Source organism: Alexandromys fortis, unplaced genomic scaffold (genome assembly GCF_014885135.2).
Source record: "Alexandromys fortis isolate MF-2015 unplaced genomic scaffold, M_Fortis_MF-2015_v1.1 scaffold_93, whole genome shotgun sequence".
NCBI lineage: Eukaryota > Metazoa > Chordata > Mammalia > Rodentia > Cricetidae > Alexandromys > Alexandromys fortis.
In genome coordinates, this window is record NW_026067970.1 from 2,217,117 (window position 1) to 2,242,662 (window position 25,546).

A 25,546-nucleotide genomic window follows, 5' to 3' on the forward strand; every position below is an offset into this window, starting at 1 on the left:
AAAAAAAAAAAAAAAAAAAAAAAAAAAAAAAAAAACCAACCTAATAATAATAATAGTGATTATTATTATTGTATGTGTGTGTTTGAGTGTGTGTGTGTGTGTGTGTGTGTGTGTGTCACGCGCGCACATGCATGCATCATGGGAATAGCTCTCTTCTACCACCTGGGTTCAAAGGATTGGAACCCAGGTCATCAGGCTTGGTGGTAAGTACCTTTACACACTGAGCATTCTTGCAACAGGACGCCATGGACTTGCCAGGTAAGAACCTTTATTGTAGTGTGTAGTGGGAGAAAACCTGTGAGATAATCTGCCCTTGGCTGAGCACTGCCCTGCTGCCTTCTCAGCCCTCTCTGGTCCCTTAGGGCCCTGGGCTTGGAAAGAGCCTTGATCTTTAACCAAGATTTGGGGGAGGGGGGTGGATCTGTGGTTTGTTTTGTTTGTTTGTTTGTTTTTTAGCAAGGTAGGAAGTGGCAAAGGCCTGGCCTGAGGGCTCTTGCAGGCTGAAACAATGGGCGAGTTAGAGAAAAGGTGTAAAATAAGGAAACCCAAGAATTCCTGAGCAAGGTGTGTGGAAGGGGACTTTGTCCAGTCACAGCAGGGGCAGCCCCAAGGACAACGGGTTGGATTTCTCTCCTAAGGTCAAGTAAACTGGAGGATCAGAGAGACTGACTGATGACCTGCAGAGCCCTAGTGGTAGAAAGGGCAGGCTTAGAGTGACAGTAACCTGGGCTACTTACAGAATTCCAGCTCTGCCTGGGGTGCGGCTCCTGGGGGCCATTATCACTTCTGTGAAATGAATATTAAAAGAGAGAGAGAGAGAGAGAGAGAGAGAGAGAGAGAGAGAGAGAGAGAGAAATCAAGGCTCAAAAAGGTTAAATAACAATTCAGGCCCGGCAGTGGTGGCTCACGCCTTTAATCCCAGGCAGAGACAAGCGAATCTCTGTAAGTTTGAGACCAGCCTGGCCTATAGAGCAAGTTCCAGGACAGACTCCAAAGCTACAGAGAAACCCTGTATTTGAGTGTTTGCATGGTGTGTGGTGTGGTGTATATATTGTACGTATGTGGTATATGTGTGCATGTGCTGTGTGGCATATATGTGTGGCATCTGTCACGCATGTGTATCATGAACCAATGGTCATATTATTTATCTATGATTTTTTTTTAATCATTAAAGATTTATTTACTTATTATGTATACATATACAGTATTCTTGGTATTCTGTCTGCAGGCCAGAAGAGGGCACCAGATCTCATTACAGATGGTTGTGAGCCATCATGTGGTTGCTGGGAATTGAACTCAGGACCTCTGGAAGAGCAGGCAGTGCTCTTAACCACTGAGCCATCTCTCCAGCCCTATAATTTTTTTTTTTTTTTTTTTGAGACAGGTTTCTCTGTCTGTTTCCTGGCTGTCCTGGAACTTGCTCTGCAGACCAGGTTGGCCTTGAACTCACAGAGATCCTCCTGTCTCTGCCTCCTGAGTGCTGGGATTAAAGGTTTGTGTTATCACCGCCTGGCTTATTTTTTTTTTAGATTTGTTTTATTTTATGTTTTTTTTTTTATGCATATGGGTGTTTTGCCTGCATGTATGTCTGTGCACTATGATAATCTAGGGCCCATGGGGGCCAGAAGAGGGCATCAGATCCTCTGGAACTGGAATTGCAGATGGTTGCTATATAGGTCCTGGGAAGAGAACTGAAGTACTCTGCAAGAGTAAATGCTCTTACCTGTCGAGCTGCCTCTCCAACCTTCAATGGCAAGTTTTAAATAGACCAGAAATATGGGCAGAGCTCCATCTTCAGCAGGTAAATGGAGATAATATTTAGAAGGGAAATGGCAACTGCAAGACCTGTAGGAACCAGGTATCTGGGGATTTTGAGATGACTCAGCAGATAAAGGCACTTGCCACTAAGCCTGACCACCTGGGTTTGATCCCTTGGACCTATGTGATAACAAAGGTTTTAGATTGTGGGCCCAAGGAGCAAGCCAGTAAGGAACATCCTTTCTGTGGTCTTTGTTTCAGTCCCTGTGTCCAGGTTTGATGGGGGAAGCTTTGTTAACCAATCACCTCTAAGAAGTGGAACCTAATTAAGGTATGGCTACCTGGAGCCCAGGAAGAAAAGCTGGGATGGACCAGGTGCTCACTCTCTCTGGCTGGTTCCCATGGAACACAGTGGAGCTTGCACTTCCCATTCTTGTGGCGTGAGTTTCCCCTTATAATAAGTAAAAATATAATTGTTTATCTTCAAGCTGGCCTGGTTATTTCACAAATCTAGTTAACATTTACACAGGTTCCGGTCTTGAGTTCTTGCCCTGACTTTTCTTCGTGATAGACTGTGATTTGGAAGTATAAACCAAATGAGCCCTTTCCTCCCTCGTTGGTTTTAGTCATTGTCTTTGTCACAGCGACAAAAGCAAACTGCAATGGTAATAAGATAATGTGTATGCATTTATACGTGTAATAATAAGATAACATATATGTATTTGGCTGAGAGCACATAGTGCTGGAGTTCAGTTCCTAGCACCTATATCAGATGGTTAACATCTGCCTGGACACTCCAGATCTAGGGACTTCAACACTTCTGGCCTCCAAAGGGACTTGTGTGGGAAATTACCCGATATGAGTGAGAAGGAAGCACAAGACACACAACACACTTGGGAGTTTATTAGAAGAGATGTGTACAGACCCGGTGAAGTCGGTGTGCAGAAAGAGAAGGCTGAAGATGGTGCGTCCAGCTTTTAAAGGCTGCCTAGCGCAAGCACACAGGGGGATGATGTGATGACGGAGCTCACACGTGCACGCAAGGACTCATGTAGCTGTGTCATTTGTAGGTGACGCAACCATGCTGCGCGTGGGTCACGCAGGGCCTTTTAAGATCCTCAGGGTGAGCCGGGTGGTGGTGGCGCACGCCTTTAATCCCAGCACTCTGGAGGCAGAGGCAGGAGGATCTCTGTGAGTTCGAGACCAGCCTGGTCTACAAGAGCTAGTTCCAGGACAGGCTCCAAAACCACAGAGAAACCCTGTCTTGAAAAACAACAACAACAACAAAAAAAAAAAACAAAAACAAACAAACAAAAAGATCCTCAGGGTGACTAGGTATTTTTGCCTGAGGGCTTGTCTGCACGTGTGTGTGTGTGTGTGTGTGTGTGTGTGTGTGTGTGTGTGTGTGTGTGTGTGGCCCTGGAACCTGGAAGTGCCAGCCATGCTGGTTTGGCTAAAATCATAACAATGTGTGCATATGTAACGAGCATGGAAGCAGATTACTCTGAATGAATAAATAAAGGGGAATCTGTAGTGTAGATAGAGCAGGAAATTTATAGAATAAGAATGAATGTAACTTGGTACATTCATTGGTACAACCATGATAACGAAATAATCTTGCCACACAAGAGGGACCCCCACCCTTCTGTGGCCAGTCGATACTGATAACCTAGGACATCTGGTTATCGGAAGGATCAAACGAGGGGCAATTTTGAACTGACATAAAAGAGGTGGCTGAAGCAGGGCGGTTTTCTCACTTCTCACAATGGCTCTGGCACCAGGCCTCCGTGGAAAGAGAGATCCTCCTAGCCTGCCTCCCGAAAAGCAGCAATATTGAATGCCTTGCCTAAACATTTAATGCTCTGTCTCCCGGGGAACAGAGCTTTGTCTCCCGAAAACAGACATTTAACGCCTTGCATCCCGAATGCAACTCCTCATTCCATGAGAGTGGACATTGAAGGTCTGTCTCCAGAGAACAGACTAGATACTCTGCCTCTCAGAACACTTTGCCATCCCGAGAGCAAAGCCTCATCTTCGAGAGTAGAGAACTAAAAGCCTTGTCTCCTGAGACTCGGTCACCCGAAAGCCGAGTCCAAGGCACTACCAGATACCAGCCTGGAACATCAGGACCTTATCTCCCGAGCGCAGACTATGGGGTCAAGAGTCAATCTTCACTACCCAGCCCCCAGTGCGGACAAGAGCCCAGCCTGAAGAAATTCAAAAAGCCCTTTTTAAGCCAGGGAATATCAGGTCGTATGATGCTATTTCATGTGTGTACGAGAGGTTAAGAGAAGAACATAGATGTGTTAATACATATGTTTAGGGTGTGACATGTTAAGAGATATTTTATGGATAATTGATAAGATTAAGAAATATTAATGGATAAGCTAAGGTTAAGGAGTGTTTATAGATAATTAATGGATAAGTTGTATTAAGGTTATAGATAAGTAATGGATAAGTTGTATTAAGGTTAAGAAGTGTTTTATGAATAAGTGATAAGTTAGATTAAGGTTATGAATTGGTTTTATGTATTAGGTTTAGTAGGATTAATAACTGTGATATTGAATTGCCTGTGTGTTGCCCATTATCAATCCCCCATGCCTACTGAGATTGTAACCCCCATTGATGCATTGGATATTGAAGTTGCTAGTAAAGAATCATTATAAAAACAATTCTCTTGCTTGGTCTGGTTACTCATCACTCTCTGGGGAGAAGGGCACAGAGTCCTCATAGATATTACTTGAAAAGAACCTGGAGCTGAAGTCCCCAGCTTGTAACAGCATACTACAGAGACATACAGACACGTGTACCGGAAACCAAACCTGAGTCCTCCTGAAAAATAATCAGTGCTCTTTTTTTGTTTATTTGTTTACTTTTTGTTTTTCAAGACAGGGTTTCTCTGTGTAACAGCATTGGCTGTCCTAGAACTTGCTTTGTAGACCAGGCTGGCCTCAACCTCACAGACTCACAGAGATCCACCTGCCTCTGCCTCCTGAGTGCTGTGATCAAAGGATTAAAGGTGTGCATCACCATAGCCCGGCCCAGTCAGTGCTCTTAACCACTGAGATATCAATCGAGCCCCACTTTCTGTCTGAGCTGTCTTCTGTATACAGCTCAGAACTACCGGCCTAGGTACTGCCCACAATGGGATGGGCTCTTCTGTATCAATAATCAAGACAGTTCCCCACAAACATGTCACAGACCCTCTGATCAAACAATTCCTCCTGAGCCGATGCTTTTCTCTCAGATGACTTGGAGAGTAATAAGTTTTCTGTAACTCAATAAGTTTTTCCACCAATGCAGTAAGGCAACTCCCGGGTGAGCCTCCAGCCCCAGAGACGGGGCCAGAGAAGTCACAGAGCTGAACTAAAACAGGGAGCTTAACTACTCTGTAGGCCAGGGGTGATGATGCATCCTCCACAAGCTGGGGTTTTGCTCAAGTATGGTCCAAAGGTGAGTGCTTTAGGCAGGATCTTAGGCTGCAGGATCTTCTGGCAACTTCAGAAGAGGAGCTCCAGCAGCCGCCAAGAATGTGAAAGTGGGTTTTTGTAGGACCCCGGTCTACCCCTATTCCTGGGGTTCATCTTGAGGACATCCTGTTTGTTCCTGTGTTCCCTCTGCCCCACCTGGTGATTAGTTGTAGGGCATTGTTTACTCCATCTTGGGTGTGGCGATTTCCCACCTGCCTGGGGAGAATTCCTTGTGCAGCTGCTAGGTACAGAAGGATTTTCCCAAGGTTGAATAAAGGGCATTCAGCTGTTCTCCTTTTGAATGACCCAGGTCTCTTGGTTTTTCAAGATCAGGTTTCTCTGTAGCTTTGGAGCCTGTCCTGGAACTAGCTCTTGTAGACCAAGCTGGCCTCGAACTTGCAGAGATCTGCCTGCCTCTGCCTCCCGAGTGCTGGGATTAAAGGCGTGCACCATCAAGGCCCGGCTGTTAATCTTTTTTTAAATGATATTTTATTTTTATGTGCATTGGGGTTTTGCTATTGGTGTCAGGTCCCCTAAAACTGGAATTACAGACAGGTGTGAGCCACCATCTGAGTGCTGGGAATTGAACCCAGGTCCTCTGGAAGAGCAGCCTGTGCTCCTAACCACTGAGCCTTCTCTCCAGCTCCTGTTATTCTTTTTTATGCCATTTTATTCCCAGCTCAGCAGGGACCTGAAGAGGATGGAGGTGGAGTTTTTTCAGGTCTCTAGGCTATCTTAGTTTCAGTGTTTGTCTCTGTGTATATGTTTTTAATGTACTCTATTACAGTTGAATGATTCAAAAAGATAAAGAATGATAAAGGAATCATTTTTTTTAAAGATTTATTATGTATACAAACAACATTCTGCCTCCATGTATGCTGACATACCAGAAGAGGGCGCCAGATCTCATTACAGATGGTTGTGACCCACCACGTGGTTGCTGGGAATTGAACTCATGACCTGTGGAAGAACAGCCAGTCCTCTTAACCACTGAGCCATCTCTCCAGCCCAAAGGAATCATTTGCTATTGCCCTGACCAAGCACCATGATTAAGGCAATTTTTTTTTTGATTTTCGAGACAGGGTGTCTCTGAAGTTTTTGGTGCCTGTCCTGAAGCTAGCTCTTGTAGACCAGGCTGGCCTCAAACTCACAGAGATCCATCTGCCTCTGCTTCCTGGGTACTGGGATTAAAGGTGTGTCCACATAAAAGGACACAGAAGGAACCTTTGGTTTTGCCTACTTGTCCTCACTCTTGCTGGCAAATTCATCTATCCCACTATGGAGCCATTTCTACCTGTATTAAAACTAACTTCTTTGAGATTCCAACATATAGTGAAGGCCAGCAGCTATGGTGGTTTAAATGGGAATGCCCTCCCCCTCATCTCAGACTCATGTATTTGAATATTTGCTTCCCAGCTGGCAGACTGTTAAGGAAGGGTTAGGAGGTGTGACCTTGCTGGAGGAAGTGTGTTACTGCTGGAGGGTTTTGAGGTTCCAGAAGCCCACACAAGGCCAGGTCTCTCTGCCTGCAGATCAGTTGTGTGCTCTTGGCTATACATCAGCACCATGCCAGTTTTCTGCCACCTCCATGATTTCTGCCGCGGGGTTATGAAGTAGCCCTATGCAACTGTTCGCAAGCCCCCAATTAAATGCTTTCTTTTATAAGCTGCCTTGGTCATGGCATTTCATCACAGCCATGCTAACCTTAACTAACACAGCAGCTCTCTGGGAATCCTCCTCCAGGACTCTAACACCTGATGGGGACTGCCGAAACATATACCTCTAGGGAAGGAACAGCTATTGGGTTCCTGGCTTTTCTGTTAGGAGGCAGCCATTGGTGGACTACTGGATGACATTCTGGAACTCAGTCTAGGAATTCACATGTAAATTCTATCAGTTCTATTCCTTTAGAGAACCCTGACTAGTACACCACGTGAGGTTATCCTCTGGTCGCCACATGTATGTGCACACACATGCATCCCCCACCCCCACCCCAGCTACAGAAATCACCTAGAGAATAAAAAACACAACAGCGAGAATGTATGGAACAGTTATGTGCCCAGCACAGTTCTAAGGGCTGTACCTAGGTTCTTTCATCGACCCCCGCAACCGTGCCATGAAGCTGGTACTACTGCCATTATTACTACATCCCTTTCAAAAGGGGAAACAAGTCTAAAAAGCGTAAGTTAATTTGCTGCGATCCTAAAGTAAGTAGTGGAAAGACAGGTTTTGATTCCCCTAAAAGTTCCCTTTGGGTTGTTTGGGTGGGTTAACAGCAGAGTGAAGGCTCACAGTGCTGCAGCTACTCAGACACAAGAAGGCAACAAGCACAGAGTGGAGACAGTAACTCATCGGCACAGCTGGAAAGATACTACGTGTCCCCAGCTTGCTGCAATGCACACAGAGAAAATGTGCTAATGATGATTGTTTCTTGATGCCAGAGTACTTTTTGTGCACAGAAAACACTATATTACTAATCTAATGCATATGTTACTTGTGTGGGTATCTAAAGAGACCAGAAGAAGGCACTGGACCCCTGGAAGGTGGAGTTATAGGCTTTTGTGGTCTTCCCACAGTGTGTGCTAGAAACCAAACCTGGGTCCTCTGGACAAGTGGCAAGTCCTCTTAAGCCTTGAGCCATCTCTCTAATCCCATACATTTTAGTTTTTTTTTTTTTCAAGACAAAGTTTCTCTGCAGGCTTTGGTGCCTGTCCTGTATTGTAGACCAGGCTGGCCTCGAACTCACAGAGATCTGCCTGCCTCTGCCTCCCGAGTGCTGGGATTAAAGGCGTGCGCCACCACTGCTCAGGCAAATTTTAGTTTTTCTATTTCTATTCTTTCTTTTTTTTTAAAAAAAATTTTTTTAGGGTTTATTTAACTTTATGTGCATTGGTGTGAAGGTGTCAGATCCCCTGCAACTAGATCTTCAGATAGTTGTGAGCTGCCATGTGGGTGCTGGGAATTGAACCCGGATCCTCTGAAGAGCAGTCAGTGCTCTTAACCACTGATCCATCTCTCCAGCCCCCAAATTTTAGTTATTAAGTCACAAGTTTAACAGCATGATTCATTATACCTAAATTTTATTTTACTTATCTTTGTGTATGTAACTTGATATCTGAGTTTGCAAGTGAGAATGGACTTCATAGGCTTGCAAGTATTTGAATGTTTGGTTTCCAGTGGGTGGAACTGTTTGGGAAATATTAGAAGGTGCGGCCTTTTGGGAGGAGGTACGTCAACTGGGAGTGGTTTTTGAGGTTTCAAAAGCTGACAACATCCCTTCTTAGCTCCCTCTGTCTCCCGGTTGTAGCTCTCAGCTCCTGCTCCAGTGCCATGCCTGCCTGTGTCTGCTGCCCTTCTCCCCACCCTGATGTTTTGAACTGTAATCCCCAATAAACTCTTCTTCTATAAGTTGCCTTGGGCAACTTATGGTGTCTTATCACAGCAATAGAAAAGTTAACTAAGACAGAAGTTAATACCTAAAACAACATTTAGCCCAAACTGGTCTCAAACTCGTTGTGATCCCCTTGCCTCCACCTCCTGTATGCTACAAGAACGCTTCAGCACTCACTCACCATGCCACGCTCTAAACTCAGAAATGTTCTAAATCTTCAATTCTGGTTGTCAAATAGGCATCGGGGTGCACCCCTTTAACCACAGCCCTTTGGAGGCAGAGGCAGGTGGATCTCTGTAAGCATGAGGTCATCCTTGGCCTGCAAAGTGAGTTTTAGGACAACCAGAGCTGTAGAGTGAGACCCCTGTCTCAAAAGAATTTCTGTTGTCCTCCAATACTGTTTACTAACATATTGTAACTTAAAATCAGCTATTTAGATGAAAACTTTTAGTACAAGGCAAATGACTATCCTATTAGGATGCATTATTGTAAACATTACTTGAACATGGATTTGAAATGCGTCCTTAAGACAGTATATTGACATCATGGGCTTGCACTGCATAATACCACAGACTTAATTCTCAGTCTCCCGGACTAAAAGCTCTCACAGTAAAGTTTTTGTATTTTTTTCTTAAGAACATTTTCATGGGATTGTATCAGCAAACTTTATTTAAAGACATGTATTTTGTGTGTGTGTGTGTGTGTTTGTGTGTGTGTGTGTTCAAGAAGGCCAGAGGGAAGCATCAGCTCTCCTGGAGCTGGGGTCACCTCTGTAGGTGCTGCAAAAGGAACTTTTGCATCCTCTGAAAGAAAAGCACATGCCATCCACGCTGCCTCTCCAGGCCCAGACAGGGCTTCTTTGTGCTTTTATTTCTTGAGTCCAGGTCTCTTTATCTAGCCCTGGCTGCCCAGGAATCCACATAGATAAGGATGACCTTGAACTCACAGAAATTTATCTGCCTCTGAGTGCTGGGATTAAATGTGTGTGCCACCACGTCCAGATGCCCAGCTCAGTGTTTCTAAACTACAAACTACAACAGAATACAGATTTTACCAGCTTTCAGTGACGGTATAACAAAAATGTCACAGCCTTTAAAAGGTGACTGTAACAGTTCTCTGGATTCGGATTGTAAATTATTATTCTTAACCCAGAAAAATGATACAGTTATCATAGTGCTGAATTAGACAAAAGCATACTTTGGTTAATTTTAAGATTCGTTTATTTATGCCGGGCGGTGGTGGTGCAGGTCTTTAATCTTTGTGCATTCAAGGCCAGCCTGGTCTACTAGAGCTAGTTCCAGGGCAGGCCCCAAAGAGAAACTCTGCCTTGAGAAACAAAACAACAAAAAAGGGCTCTTAAAGCTGAGCCATCTTCTCTTCCCATTCCGGAAGACTGAGGTATTCTATGCACACAGGTGGGTGAAATCCAGTTCAAGATGGTATTTAGAAAATGTGCATACTTTTTTGGCAGATTTCATAGGTTTTCCCTCATAGTTCATGGAAAAAAAAAGATTTTTTTTAAAAGAAATTACAGAGAAGTTAATATTTTTATACCAGTCACACGCCCTCCATCGAGATTCCGCTGTGAACACCGAGTCATGTGCGTCTGTTCCCAACCTCCCCCGTCCCTCACTGCTGGGTGGAGAGAAAGACCCACTAGCTAGGTGGCTGTTCCCACGTTCCAGTGGGAGGCTGGCAGTGGCGCGGGGCGGGGGCAGCGGGCGCGCAGGGCGGGGCGGGCGCTGCGTGCGCTGGACGCGGGGCTGCGCTCCTCGTGTGCGCTCCTGGGCGCTCGCCGCCGCCGCCGCCGCCACCGCGCCTTGAGTCAGCAAACTCCGCGGTTTTCCCCGGCCCGGCGCCGCCGCCCAGGACCGCGAGTGAGTAAGCCGAGCCTCGGGGAGGGAGCCGGGTGGCGGGCACCTGCTCAGCCCGCTCGGGGACAGGGAAGATGCTGGCACGGGCGGTTTTTATTATTCCCTGCCTGCATCCTAGGCCAGGCGCCTTCGACTTTAGAGCCTGGGAGGGGCGAGGATGTTTTTATTTTACCCCCTCTTCTTCTTTACGGGGTTGTGGGATTGATGGAAAAGGCCGCGTATGAACCCACGTTGTTGATCGGGTTTGATGGCACGGGGAAGCAACAGCCTGTTTATCGGTTCTGGGCACATCACACTTTCCTAAAATTATAAGGATTGTTAAGGGGATGGTCACGGGATGTCTGTTTCCGCAAGGCACAGGCGCGTGGAGAGCGATGGATTAGAAATTGGGAGCGGGGGGGGGGGGTTTGACGTGTTCTCCATCAACCCTTTCAGTTTGCGACAGGTGAAACCAAGGTCCGAGAGGGGGGAGCAGAAGGCACTCGGTGGAGGGGTGTATGAAAACCCCTCTTCTCCTGGCAGCGGGCTTGTGGGAGTGGCCGGAGGGGGTTGGGGGCGTTAGGAGACTCCAACCATTGGCCCAGTTTTGAGGGGCTTTCAGGAAGGGGAGGCTAAGTGTCCTGGCAACAGTTATCTCTAGTGAGGTTGAGGGGTCTGCATGACTTCGCGTGATTCCTGTCCCACAGGCACACATACAACCCGGACAGTCATTCCGGTTTCACTCAACCAACCCTAGCTGTCTTCTTCCCTTCTGGTCCTGGGGATGGAACCTACGGTCTTGAGCATATTAGCAAGCACCTTGTCACTGTGTTGCTCCTCAATCCCCGCTTATTTATTGTCAAAGGGGTAGTAGAGTTGAGATTGACTGACAGACCGATGTAAACGTAGATACATTTAGAAGTGACTATGACCATGTGAAGATGTCAAAGACCTCATTAGCAGCCACTTCTAGTTAACTGACCATCCATCCGGGTTTCTTCTGTCAGTGCATTCTTAGTTCCAGAAACTGAGGGCCTGGCTGGCACTGCCCTCCAGGAGGCGTGCCCATGGTGGTGGTGGGGTGGGGTTGGCAATCGTGCTTCGATTTTCTCTGCTCTAGACTGTGTTACCCACCTCCTTTTATTTCACTTATGGGAAGACCTTCAGAGATTGGTGTCTTGAAAGCACCGCAGTTGCTGTCTACAAAAGAGCTGCCTCTCTGCTCCGCTACAGTGACCACCCCCCCACACACTTAAGAGCACTCTTGATCTGCTTTTTCAGCCCTGACATGGCAGCACGCCTTTCATTTTGAGTTAAGCCATGGGGGGGAACTGGTTTCTCTTTCCTCTTTTAGTTTAGGGCTGTGGTGTAACAACCACTTGTGAAAGGCAGAGAAGTGTCTGAGAACAGGGTCCCCGCCTACGTTGGCTTTCATTGTGAATAGCAGAGGAAGGGGTTGGCTAAGATGTTGGGAACTCCTGGAAAGACCCCCAGATTTTAGGGCTGTAATCACCAAAGGTCTTTTTCTTAGCTATTTAACAGGTATGAGTTAACATGTAGGCTTTTGACCTTGTCCCAACTAGAGGCTATGTAGAACTGTGCTTTGGCTACATCTTCTGGTTACAGACCCTTCTGAGCTGAAATCTTGGTACGCGTGTTTGCTAGTTAAGTTGTTGTTGGCAGAATCGGGCATGGTGGTGCACATCTGTCATCCCAACACTTGGGAGGTGCAAGCAAGAGGATCAGGAGTTTGAGGCTATCCTTAACCTTTGAGTCTTTGTCTCAAAAATAACAAAACCACTGTCCTGGAACCCAGGAGGTAGATCAGGCTGACCTTGAACTCAGAGATCTGCACTCCTCAGCCTCCCGAGTGCTGAGATTAAAGTTATCACTATGACTGACCCTGTTTTTTAATTTTTAATTTTTTAGCCAGTGTCTCAGACAGCCCAGACCGGTGTCTGACTTGCAGTAAGGCCGAGGATGCCCTTGAGCTGGATCCTCCCTAGTGCTGCAGTTACTTGCAGGAGCTGGTGCTTGATGATGACCTTGAACTCTCAAGTGCTGGGGTTACAGGTGTGAGCCACTGTCTCCTTTGGCTTAGGGCTGGCTTTAAACCCAGTGTATAACTGAGTCTTTGAACACTTGGTCCTCCTGCACCTGCTTTCCAAGTGTTGGGGTCACAGGTGTGTGCCCAGCATCCTGCATCTTTGCTTTTCATATTTTGTATGTTTTAATTATGCATTTATTTGTTATTTATTTATGTATTTATGTATTTATTTATTTATTTATTTATTTATTTATTTATTTTTTGGTTTTTCGAGACAGGGTTTCTCTGTGGTTTTGGAGCCTGTCCTGGAACTAGCTCCGTAGACCAGGCTGGTCTCGAACTCACAGAGATCCGCCTGCCTCTGCCTCCTGAGTGCTGGGATTAAAGGCGTGCGCCACCACCGTCCGGCCTTATTTGTGTGTTTATTTATTTGTGTGTGTGTGTGTGTGTGTGTGTGTGTGTATTCATATGTGGGTTTACACGTGCCCCCGTACTTAAATGGAAATCAGAGGACAAGCTCAGGAGCTACTTCTCTTTCCATCATGAGGATTCTGGGGAAAGAACTCAGGCCTCCAGGCTTGGCAGCAGACACCTTTACCATGGAGCCATTTCAGTGACCTTCCTGAATCCTTTTATTTTTTTAAATTTGATATAGCTGAGATGGGCTTTGAACTCCCGATCCTCCTGTTTCCCCCTCCCTAGCGCTGTGATTATAGTTGTGTGCCTCCATGCCCAATCCCTGAATCCATTAGGAAGATGTGAAAGGTATTTTGTTTTGTTGATAGTTATATGAGGTGAATTTTATTTTGATAACATTGTTAAATACCGAGTTTATGATTCCCCAATAACCAAAACACCCGCATGTACAAAGAATTCCGTTTTTTACCTAGTTCTGCCCCCACTACCTTCAAGGGGCAGGCTCGGCTTAGGTGCTGCTTTTGGAATCAGTTGGAATATTCGTACTAGATTTGATTAGTATTGAGTCAGTTTGCTGTATCATGGCTGTTGCTTGTCCCCCAAGAGATCAAGGGTTTGTCCCTAGTGTGAACCCATGACAGGTTGGAAAACTTGCAAGAGGTGGACCCCCGTGGGAGTGCTGAGGTTACTGGGGGCTCTGCCCTTAAAAGGGAATCAAAGAAAGTTCTCCCAGGACCCTGAATTAAATCTCCTGTGAGAAAGCTGTGATAAAGCCAGGGGCTGACCTCTGCACTGCGCTCTGGTGTCCCGTCTGCCATGTGATGTCCTTATTTCGTGCATGCTCCATGCACTTGGAGGCCTTCTGCAGGGCACAGCTGCTGCTCACACCGAGTGTGCACCTGCAGCGCTGCGCACTAAATACATCTCTTTAGATTGTGAAGGTCCCCAATCCTAGGTCTTAAGTCACAAATGAAAATGGATCCATTCACAATGGAAAGAAAGGACGTCTGGAACCCGTTTTGATTAGGGGATGGAAAGATAGAGGAGCCAAAGGGGGGCACCAGAGGATAGAGACAGACCCCTCAAGTTTGTACTAGCAGTGGGAGCGTATGTGAGAACAGCCCAGGCTGCTGAGAAACAGTATGGAGCCTGACATTCAAGCACATGGTCCCTGTCTCCCATGGGCTACAAGGTTCCTGGGTCGCCTTCTTGGTCCCCCTCTTGGGATTTCTCTCTTTGCCTGCGCCTCCCATGGTTGGCCTGGCCCTGACCACACTGGCGTTTTCCCTCAGCGCGTGCGGCGATCTCACGCAGTCATCTTTCTTAGGCCCCTCAGCCACCCTCTGCTTCTCGGGCCTCTTGTGCTCCGTTCTGGCCTGATCCCCAACTTCCCTCAGACCCTTCTAATGCATCTTCTTGTCTACACTGTCTCCCCAGATCTGTGGTTTTTAAATGTTAAAAAATTTTTTTTAAAGAACACTTATTTATTTGTGTGTGTGTTTATGTTACCTGTGTGTGCATATGTGTCATGCAGGTGTAGAGGTCACAGGACAGCTTGTTTAGGTTGGTTCTTCTTCACTGTGTGAGTCCCAGAGACTGATTTCAGGTCTTTGGGCTTGGTGGCAAGTGATGTTATCTGCTATACTATCTTGTTGGCCCTCTTGGACATTTTATCCTTAAGAATCTTGTGGGAAGAAGCAGATTTCTGGGTCTCAGGGCTTAGGAGGCCCACGGCGAGACCTGAGATTTTTTTCCTTCTCTGAAGCTGGTACAGAGACTGTACAAGTGGGGTTTGTTTTTTTTTCTATGGGTTCGCAAATCATTGGTAAGCCAGAGACTTCCCTTCTGTGCTGGGATTGGCGCTCAGGGCCTCCCGGAGCCTGCTGGGCAAATGCTGTAGTGTTTGCCATCCCCAGTTCTCAGTTCTGAACTCTTATGTGAAGCAAGCTTAGCTCCTGCCTCATTGGTGGAGATGCCTAACCCTACTCTAGGGCTTATCAGCCAGTTGGCTATACTAGGTTAAAGGAGGCACCACCTATGTATGTAGCTCAGGTCCCCTGTGCTCCAGAACCTTTGTTCTGTTACTGTTGACACTGCCTAGTTGCTCTCTCATTTTTAATCTTTGTTTCTTTCTTTCTTTGTTTCTTTTTCTTTCTTTCTTTCTTTCTTTCTTTCTTTCTTTCTTTCTTTCTTTCTTCTTTCATGTATGTAAAGGCATATGGTGGTTTGAATGAGAATGGCCCCTCTTGGCATGTGTATTTGAATATTTGGTCTCCTATTGGTGGAACTGTTTGGAAAGGATTAGGAGTTATGGCTTTGTAGGAAGAGGTGGGCTTGGAGGTTTCTAAAGACTCCCATGATTCCCAGTGCTCTTTCTCTCTGCCTGGTGGTTGTGGATCAAGACGTGAGCTCTCCAGTATTCTTTTGCTCTGATATCGTGGACTGTAAACCTCTGAAACCATAAGTCTGATTAAGTGCTTACTTTTTTTTTAAGGATTTATTTATTTTTGTTTTCTGTATGTATGGATGTCTTGTCTGCATGTATATCTGTCCACTGCACTTGTGCCTGGTGTCTTTGGAGGCCAGAAGAAGGGGTTGGATCTCCTGAAATTGGAATTACAGAGAGTTAGTTGTGAGCCACTTTGTGGGTTCTGGTAGTTGAACCTGGGTCCCCTGGATGAACAAGTACTCTACACCGCTGAGCCATCTCTTCAGCCCCTGAACACTTTTATAAACTGCCTCGGTCAGTATGAATGTAACTAAGGTATGGCATGTGTGTCACGCTGTGTGTGTGCTTATTTGTGTATGCATGTGTGCCGTATAAGTGTTAGGGTCAGAGGGGACAATTTATGGGAGTTCTCTCCTTCCACCCTGTAGTTCAGAGATTGAATTCAGGCTGCAGGCACGATGTTTATCAATCAACTTCCTTATCAAGTTTACCAAGTTCCTTATCCACCAAGCTGCCTTGCTGTCCCCCGGTTCCTCTTTCTTCTGTGAGTACAATCTTACATGGTTAATGTACAGGGCAGAACAGGGCTTTGTGTGTGGGGAACTCATACTCCTTGAAGTCACAGACACAGCCCTGCCAGGAGTTCTGTATGGCACTGTGATTCAATAATGAGGCTTCCTGGCAGAGCAGGCGGTGGAATAGCATGGGAGAAGGTGGGGCAGACACGCCGATCCTGCTGCCCGTGAAGGTTGGAATGGGGGTCTCAGAGGGAATAACTAGCTCATAGCCTCTCATCCATTTGCCTAGCATTGATCAGACCCTATCCTACCCATGACTACATTCTGTATGCCGGGAAATCAGGGTTATGATTTGAATCAGGGTTCTGGGCGTCCCTCCCTTAGTTCTCTGATGGTTGAGCGATGGTGGAAACCTGAAAAACTGTGGCCTCTGTTTTGAGAACAGACACGTGTCAGATACCCCTGGGTTACTTCAGAGTTTCCGTCAAAAAAGGAGTTAAGAATAATAACTTTGGCATTTCACCTCCTTCTAGAAGGAATTTCCGTGCCTTACCTTCGGCTTCAGATCCAGGCCTTGGATGTCTAAGAGTTAGTGATCTGGCTCTTGGAGGTCATGGCCACGATTGTGTTTCACACTTGCCAGTGAACCACAGAACGTGGAGTTAGAAAACATTCTGTCCCATAAACATTGGTATCTGGCGTGGAGGATATCTGAAGGGAAATTAAAATTTGTTTTAAAGGACCCAGTGAACACTGACGGAGCCAGGATAGTGGGTGCCAGGCCCCAGACTCCATATTTTCTCGTTGGCCCGTTACAGCAGCAGATCCATGAAGTGCACAGTTGGGCCTGTTTTATAGGTAAGGAAACTGAGGCCCAGAGGTATTAAACGATTTCCCTTGGCCTTGCAAGGGCAGAATGCAAAGGTACCTCCCATCAGTTTGTCAGTGAATACCTTTACCCGCCCCCCCCCCCCTCGCTGTGCCCCTGGCTTGCTCACAGGGATAGCCTTGCTCACCAGGCAGCCCCTCCTCCTTGCTGGTCACTTCATTTGGAGCAGTATTCTTTTGGCTGGTTTGAATTTGATTAAGTAGGTCACATGTAATTCCTGATTGTTCTTGGTCCCACAGGCCACTGAACCGTCCCAGCACCCGCCCTGGCATCCGTGGTCAGTGTAAAAGGTGGTGATTGCCCATGTGTTGCAATCCCTCTAGTTTTTGTTTCCGTCTTGTGACTTTGAGGCAGTGCCTCCGTCAGTAGCTCAGGATATCCTGGAACTCACTCTTTTATCCAAACTGCCCTTGGATTTGAGGAACCCTTCCTTAGCTTTCCGAGAGCTGGCGTCACAGGTGTGAGCCACCACACCCAACCCACCTTCCCCTTTTCCAGGAGGTGGTCTCCCCGTGGGGGCAGAACTTTGGGTGGAACTTTCTCTAACCCTCATACCTGTACCCTTCCCAGTCTTAGCCCCAAACAGGAATGGCCGATGTCCTATACTGAGCTAGCTTGTTCTCGGGGTTAGCCTTCTTTCTGACCCCTCTGCAGCTTCCTCATCCTGCCTGTGACACTGGCCTCCCTCCAGTCATCGGTCTGTGAGTCATCCGACTCCCCCTTTCCATCCCGCCTCTGTCCAGGTTTTTCCTGTTGCTAAGTGACCTTTATTCCCTTCTGTAAAAGTTTATTATTATTATTATATTTTTAATTTATTTGTTTATTTATTTATTATGCATACAATATTCTGTCTGCGTGCAGGCCTGAAGAGGGCACCAGACCTCTTTACAGATGGTTGTGAGCCACCATGTGTTTGCTGGGAATTGAACTCAGGACCTTTGGAAGACGAGGCAATGCTCTTAACCACTGAGCCATCTCTCCAGCCCCTATTATTATTATTATTATTTGTCCCCAACTCCTCCCCTTAACTCCTCCTAGGTGCAGCTCCACTTCCCTGCCCCCAGTGGTCTTTATTTCTTAGGGTGGTTTTAGGCTCCCAGCAAAACTGAGCAGAAGATGTAGGGAAAGCAGAGCCTGAATTTGCTACGAAGTATTATAGCATGCCTGTGTGAGCTGAAGCTACGTGTTGACGTTGGACTCAGTATCCCACACCTGTAATCCTGGCACTTGATCAGGAGTTCAAGGACATCCTTGCCTGTGTGGGGAGTTTGCAGCCAGCTCTAGTAGGCTCTTTTGGACCGCCAGCCTCCAAATCATGACAGAGAGACTTGTTATTAATTATGAAAGTTCGGCCTATAGTTTAGTTTTGACCCACTGGCTCTTATAACTTGAATTAACTCATTTATATTAATCTGTGTTTTGCCTCATGACTTTGTTTCCTCTGGCATCTCTCCTGTACCTAGATTAATCTCCTCTTCCTCTCTGGCCAGAAGTCCCACCTAACCTCTCCCCACTTAGCTATTAGCTATTCAGCTCTTTACTAAACCAGTCAGAAGGCTTCTTGGCAAGGACACACTTAACAGTGTACAAAAAGATTATTCCACAACAGCCAACCAGGACCCAAACTCAAACCAGAAAACCAGTTGGGAGCCAGTGATAGAGGTGTGTGTGTGCAGGTGTCTGCAGGTTTTGTAAGGGCGTAAGCATTGAATTTGGCTATGGGCGTGTCAGACCTGGGCCTCTGCCCTGTAACTGGATAAAACTCCAGTACCTTCCAGTGCCATAGTTGGAACAACTTTGTGGAGTCTCTTCTCTCCTTCCACCCTTGTGTGGGTTCTGGATTAAATTCAGGTCACCAGGCTCGCATGGCCAGTGGGTGCCTTTGCTCTCTAAGCCATCTTGCCTCAGGTCGGCCCTGTTTTTCCTGCTTGTCCTCTTCCAGTATCAAGACCTAGTTAGGTGGCTCATGTGTGTCCGGCCCCCCCCCCCAGCCTTTTTAAAAACAAAACCAAAAGAAAAACCAAAAACCCAGGGTCTTTCTATTAATGTAGTCCTGGCTGTCCTTGAACGAGTGTGTAGACCAGGCTGGCCTTGAACTCACAGAGCTCCACTGGCCTCTGCCCTCTCTTGGAGTCCTCTCCCGCCACACTCCTCCTTCCGGTAGCCCTGTCACCAGCGCTCCATCCATCTTTTGGCACGATGAGCTTTGCTTCACAAGTGACCTGTTTGAATCTGTGCCTCAGCATCTGTAGGCCTTAGAACAGGTGACGTCATGCAGGTGACAAATCTCAGTGATTAGCCAGTGGGTTGACTTGTCCTCAAGTTATCCTTGGGGCCCATTCATAGCTAATGATCCTCAGCAGGTCACATTCCGGTGCTGGCTTTTCCACATTCTTAAGTGGACAGAACTTGGCCTGCTTCACATCCTGGAGCATGTGAATACTTAGTAACAACCCAGTGTTTGGGTTGACAAATTTTTTTTTTTTTTTTGAGACAGTTTCTCTGTAGCTTTGGAGCCTGTCCTGGAACTAGCTCTGTAGACTAGGCTGGTCTCAAACTTGAAGAGATCCGCCTGCCTCTGCGTCCAGAGTGCTGGGATTGAAGCACCACCACTGCTCCTGGCTGTCTGTCTCTTAAGCTTCCCTGCCCCTTTCCTCTTCCCTACTCCCTTTCCTCCCCTGCCCTTATCTCAATCTTTTCTTCCTTTTCCTTTTTGGTAGAGTTTCTCTGGGTAGCCTAGGCTGTCCCCAAATGCTATGGTTCTTGGTGTGCTCAACTGTGCTTGATTTAAGCATTTATTTGTGAAGATCAAGGGTAGGCACCCTGTTAGGGTTCCAGTGTGGTAAGAGCGAGGGATTTTTCTGAATCCATCTGGCCCTTCTGGCTTCTTCACTTACTCCAATGACCAGTTCCTTAGTTTAAACATTAGGGTAGTAATGATGTGTAGCTTAGTAGCTGCTTGGGAATCCAAAAGGTTAGTTCATGTTATAGGCTTCAGACAGTGTCTGAGAGTAAACATTAGGTTTTGATTGTTTTAAAATTGTATTATTTAGTTATTTATTTTGCTGGGTGTTAATCCTAGGGCCTTGCCATTCTAGGCAAGTATTCTACCATGAGCCACACCTCTAGCCCAACCTTTTCTTTTCTCCTTTTTTTCCATCTACTTTTGAGACCAGGCTGGCCTTCAACTTGAACTGATCTCCTGCCTCTGCCTCCTAAATAATTAGATTAAAAGCATGGACCATCGTGTCTAGCTCAGTTTTTCTTTTCCCTCCATCCAATCCACCCTCCTTTTCTTTTCTTTTCTTTTCTTTTTTAAGTAGAAAAGCGTATTTTTTTTCTCTATATATATTTTTTTAAAGATTTATTTATTTATTTTGCTTACAGTGTTCTGTTTATATGTATGCCTGCAGGCCAGAGAGGGCACCAGATTTCATTACAGATGGTGTGAGCCACCATGTGGTTGCTGGAAATTGAACTCAGGACCTCTGGAAGAACAATCAGTGCTTTTAACCTCTGAGCCATCTCTCTAGTCCTAGAAAAGCGTAATTTAAAAAATTATTTTATGTGATGTATATGGATTTTTTTTTTCTGTTTGTATGTCTGGGTACTACATGCATGCAGTGTCTACCAAGGCCAGATCCCGTGGGACTGGAATTACAGGCCAACCATGTGGATGCTGGGAACTGAACTGGGGTCCTCTAAAAGAGCAGCCAGTGTTCTTAACTGCTGGGCCATCCCTTCACCCATCTTTTGTTTTGAAATAGAGTTTCTCTAAGTAGCCTTGACTGTCCTTGAACTTGTTATTTAGACCAGGCTGGCCTAGAACTCCCAGAGATCTTTCCATCCCTGCCTCCCAAGTGCTGATATTAAGGGTGTGCATTGTGATGCTCAGCTGGCCGACCAGCCTGCCTGCCTTCCTTTCTGTTTTTGATACCTGGTCCCTTGTAGCCCAGGCTGGCTGTGAACTCATTACATAGCTTAGGATGGCCTCTACATTTCTAACCTTCCTGCTTCTACAGTGGAGATTATCGACATGTACCGCCCCCATTCCTGTGGTGCTAGGGATCAAACTCAGGGCTTCTTACATGCCGGGAGGTTCCCTACTAACTGAGATACATCTTCAGCCACCCACTTTTGCCTTTTTAAAAAATGTCTTGTTAACTTACATGAACGATGAATGATGAAAGGGCTCAGCATCTAATGCATTTTGATCATAGTCTCCCCCACGAGTGTCCCTTGTCCCTTCCTGCTGGTCTCCTTTCTCTTTCCAAACCAGTCCCTCTTCTACTTGATGAGTTACATTCAGGACCATGGGGAAGGAAGGGGCTGTTTACAGGAATATGAACACTTTGTCAGTGGATTAGAGTCTTGAGTAAAACGTCCCTCCTTCCCATTGCCTTAGCTAGCGTTCTATTCCCGTGAAGAGACACCATGACCTAGGAAACTCTTAGGAAAGAAAGCGTCTAATTGGGGCCTGGCTTACAGTTTCTGAGGGTTGATCTGTTATCCTCATGGCAAGGAGCATGATAGAACACAGGCAGGCCTGGTGCTGGAGAATTACTTTATCCTGATCTGCAGAGGGCAGGGAGAGAGGGAGGAAAAGGGGGGGCGGAGACTGGGTATGCTTTGGGCTTTTGAAACCTCAGACCCCACCCCCAGTGACACACCTTCCCCAACAAAGCCTTTCTTACTCCAAGGCCACACCTCTTAATCCTTCCACACAGTTCTTTGTTTAGGGACAAAGCCTGCAAATATTTGAGCTTAATGGGACCATTCTCATTCAAACCAGCACACCTCTCTACCGGTAGCTGCCTCACTATCCCCAAGGAAAGGTAGGGGTTTGTGAGCTTTCCCTTTGGAATCTTTAGTGGTGAAAGGTCACCATTAGTGTTATTCCCAGCTCATCCTCCGCAGTCCAGTGGAATCAAGAGCTGGGGGACAGTGAAAGCAGTGTGTTCTTGAGCACTTTAGCTATGGCCGGTGCTGGGGAAATGCTTTCTTTCCTCCAGTGATGAAGGGCTAAGCATGGTGGAGCGAGGCAGGTAGGCATGAGAGGCTACTGTTCCTATGCCTACCTTTCCATCCCAGGTGATTGGGCTTATCAGAAACTTGATGATGCAGAAATGGTGAGAATTTTCTGGAACTCATTCAATCAAGTTTAATGTACCCAATATTTATTGAGTACTGACTCTCTGCCAGGCACTGTGCTAAGTGAATGCTGGGTTTTAAAGCATAAATGATTTGGGCAAGGCCTCTGGCCTTTGGGGACTTTTGAGATGGCAGATGATAAACACAGAAACAAATTAATGGTTAAAACAATACCAACTGCAAGACAGATAAGGTTAAAGAAAGTGGTGCCTTGCCTCTCTGAGGAGGTGGAGAGGCCTAGCTGAAGGATAGGAAGCAGTCATTGTGGTGAATGGGGTAAGGGAGATGGGGGCGGGGATATCAAAGGAATAGGAAGTGAATGAGGCCATTGGTTGAGCAATGAGATGGGCAGCGGAAATGACCTGTTGTGTATGCAGAGGCATTAGGAGGTAGACACAGTCGGGGAACTCTGAGGGGTTTGGCCTACAGGGCTCACACAGCTAAGAGCTGTCTTCTGGATGTCATGCCCAGATCACAGAGTCGGCCCAAAACCAATGAGTAGACCAAGTTCTGTATGTAAAACCAAAGAGCCTTTATCCTTGCACAAGTTTGCAAACTCGGTCTCTCCATGTGTCCAATGTATTGGAGTGATCAGAGAGCCCCAAGCTCAGTTAAGAGTGGAGGTGAAGGGTTTCTAAGGTTCAGGACCCCTGATTGGCTGACATTTGTCCAGGGGTGTCCTGGTGAAAAGCGATGAGTGTGTACTGGCAGGTGATCCTATCTACCACTGTTGGAACATTAGGACTTTCCTTTGGAAGTTCTGTTCCTGGCTGGTGCCTGGGTAATCTCAGTTTGTGGTCTTTCTTGGAACCAGGCATTGCCTTAGGGTTCTCAGGCCTCTGTTGAGCTTGTCATGGCTGGGTGCTATGCTGGAATGGGGTTTTCGCAGGTTTCCCAGATCACAGAGACACTTGAAAGGCATAGGTGCATAGGTGGGACTGTGGCAGTGTGGGGCGCTGGGGATTTGTGATTTGATGCCTCTACCCTCCCTAGACGCTAGTGCTTGGGGATGCTGTGTGTTTGCTGAGAGAGGCCATGTACAACCAGGAGAGAAGAACTGGCACTTGGGGCTTGCCTGTACACCACACCTCTTTTACCACAGGATACGCAGCCTTGCACAGCCTGCTTGAGTAACCGCGTAGATGCTCTGTGAACGGCAGTGATTCAGCTCGGTACTGTATGTCTGGGAGCACATGGGGTGAGGCTACAGTTCCTGACCGTGGCGGAGCTCATTGTGCGTAGCTGGGTTCTCTCTAGGAAACTCAAAGGGAAACGGGTCTTGTAAATTTAGGACAGAAATGGCCTTTCTGTGTATGGTGGGCACCATGAGGAATAGAATGATAAGCAAAACTTATTACTTTAAAAACAAAAATCGGCACACCATCCCCCCCATAACGGACAAAACCTGACAAACCAGAACAAGCATTCTGCATTGGAGCGGAGGCAGGAGGATCAAGAGTTCAAGGCTGTCCTGTCTCAGAAATGGCTGAAGGATGCGAACAATTCATGCAAAAGAAATTAGTGGTTCATAAGTACATGGAAGGACCTTGGTTTTGAACATATTTTGAAGGAAAAAAGACCTCCCCAAAGAAAATCCCACCCCAGTTAAATCTCACTTAAGGAGAGCTGGCAGGCTGGCAGGCTGGCTCAGCAGGTAAAGGTGCTTGCCACCAAGCCTGATGACCTGAGTTCAGTCTCTGGGAGTCACGTGATGGAAGGAGAGAACTGGCTTTTCTTAAGTTGTTCTCTGAGTTACGGTCTGACCTGTCTTTTTAAGAGACAAGCCACGCCCACTCCCTCCCCTGTCCATGGTGGCGCCTTCCAGCCTGAGTCTCTTCTTTCCTCTCTTTCCCAAAGAGGTAGCTGCTACTGTGGTTCCTTCCTCTCCCCTCCCCCATCTCTGCCTCTCTTTGTTCTTCTCCCTTCTCCCCTTCCCCTTTACCCTCCATAACCCACTAAATAATAATATCCAACTTCATTCTGCATGGTGTGCCTATCAGTCTCCGTCTCTCACCCTCCATGTGGCTCCGGGCCTAGGACCCGCTGTCCCTCATGGCCCAAGGGCCACTCAGGGGCTCCCTGCCTGGGACCTGGTTGCCTTCATGGCTGCCGTGGTCTTGGGACCTGCTGCCTGCTACCACAGCCATTCTGCCGTTGCTCCCCTGGGGACCTGCGGCTTTTTTTTTTTTTTTTTTTTTACCATTATACTCTGACCTCCACATGCAAGCTTTGGTGCCATGTGCAAACTCATGTTCAAGTAAATGTAATTAAATCAAGTCACTTAGGCGGACCTGTTTTACTTCCCTGGTAACATGTGGGAACTTATGTTAGGAAAGATTTGGGAAAACAACTCACTCAGCTGCAAATTCTCTGCCGAGCGTACTTATCTGTCATAGTTAATAGTTCACCTGACCTTACACACTCGGAGACATTTATTTCTCAGTCTTGCTCATGAAGGTGTTCACTGAACACTGTTGGTAACGGGCCGAGGCTGTGTGAGTGGGTGACTGGTGAACTGAGCAATGGTACATCTCCATGGTGGACAGTGGTGAAAAAGGGGAGAGTTCTGTGCATAGCTGGCTGCAGGCTACGTGGTTACGTATAAAGACTGAGGCATAGGAAGCCCTGTGAGTTGGAAGGAGGGGCTTGAGATAAATACGTACCTACGTGCGTACACATGGCCTGGAAGGCTGGGGTGAAGGAAGTTTTCATTTTGTCCTCATTCTTCACATCTCCAAATGTGTTAAATTAAAAATATTTTTATTGTTTAAAAACGTCTGGGGGAGCTGGAGAGATGGCTCGTTTGCTGTTTTTGCAGAAGATGGTTTCAGTTCCAAATACTCACGTGCTGGCACACAGTTGTCCATAACTCCAGTTCCAGGGGGTCTGACGTCTTCTGACCTCTGCAGGTCTTAGACATATACATGTGGCACACAGACATACATGTAGACAAAGCACTCATACATTAAATAAGTAAATCTTTGCGGAATCTGTTTTGAAAAGGGCGTGTGGATATGTGCATGCACATGCATGTATTGGTGGGTGCCTGCAGAGAGAGGCATCAGGGCCCCCGTGAATCTGGCTTTAAAGGCAGTAGTGAGTTGCTCTACGTGAGTGCCGGGAACTGAACTCGGGTCCTCTGGAAGAGCAGCAGTGTGTGCATCGAATTGCTGAGCCATCTCGCCACCCCCTAAATGCGTTAGAATTGAAAAGCTGTGACAGAGAAATCAGAGAGTAGTTGGAATGGACGGCCTGGTGCTTTATCAGCATTGCATCGTCGCCCAGTGTGCAGCTCAGTGTCTCCTGTGCTACATTCCCAGCTGAGGTACCAAGATTCAGCCTGCAAAGGATAGAAAAAAAAACCCTGTGAATTGGCTTACTTACTCGGAAACATGGTTGTTACAGGATGTGCCCATGTTAAGGAACCTAATTTCTCTTTTCTTTTCTTTTTTCTTTCTTTTTTCCTTTCCTTTTCTTTTCTTTTCTTTTCTTTTCTTTTCTTTTCTTTTCCTTTTTCCTTTCCTTTCCTTTCCTTTCCTTTCCTTTCCTTTCCTTTCCTTTCCTTTCCTTTCCTTTCCTTTCCTTTCCTTTCCTTTCCTTTCC

The 25,546-nt window shown here is 46.6% G+C and overlaps 1 protein-coding gene across 1 annotated transcript in view; it reads left to right on the forward strand.

The window, feature by feature from the left end:
* The first annotated feature begins 10,369 nt into the window (after positions 1 to 10,369).
* The window catches only part of Snx10 (sorting nexin 10), a 64,223-nt gene continuing 49,046 nt past the window's right edge, over positions 10,370 to 25,546 (forward strand). Inside the window, exon 1 of the mRNA XM_050155489.1 lies at positions 10,370 to 10,496. The gene's annotated coding sequence lies outside the window, so the exon portion shown is untranslated. The remainder of the gene's footprint in view (positions 10,497 to 25,546) is intronic.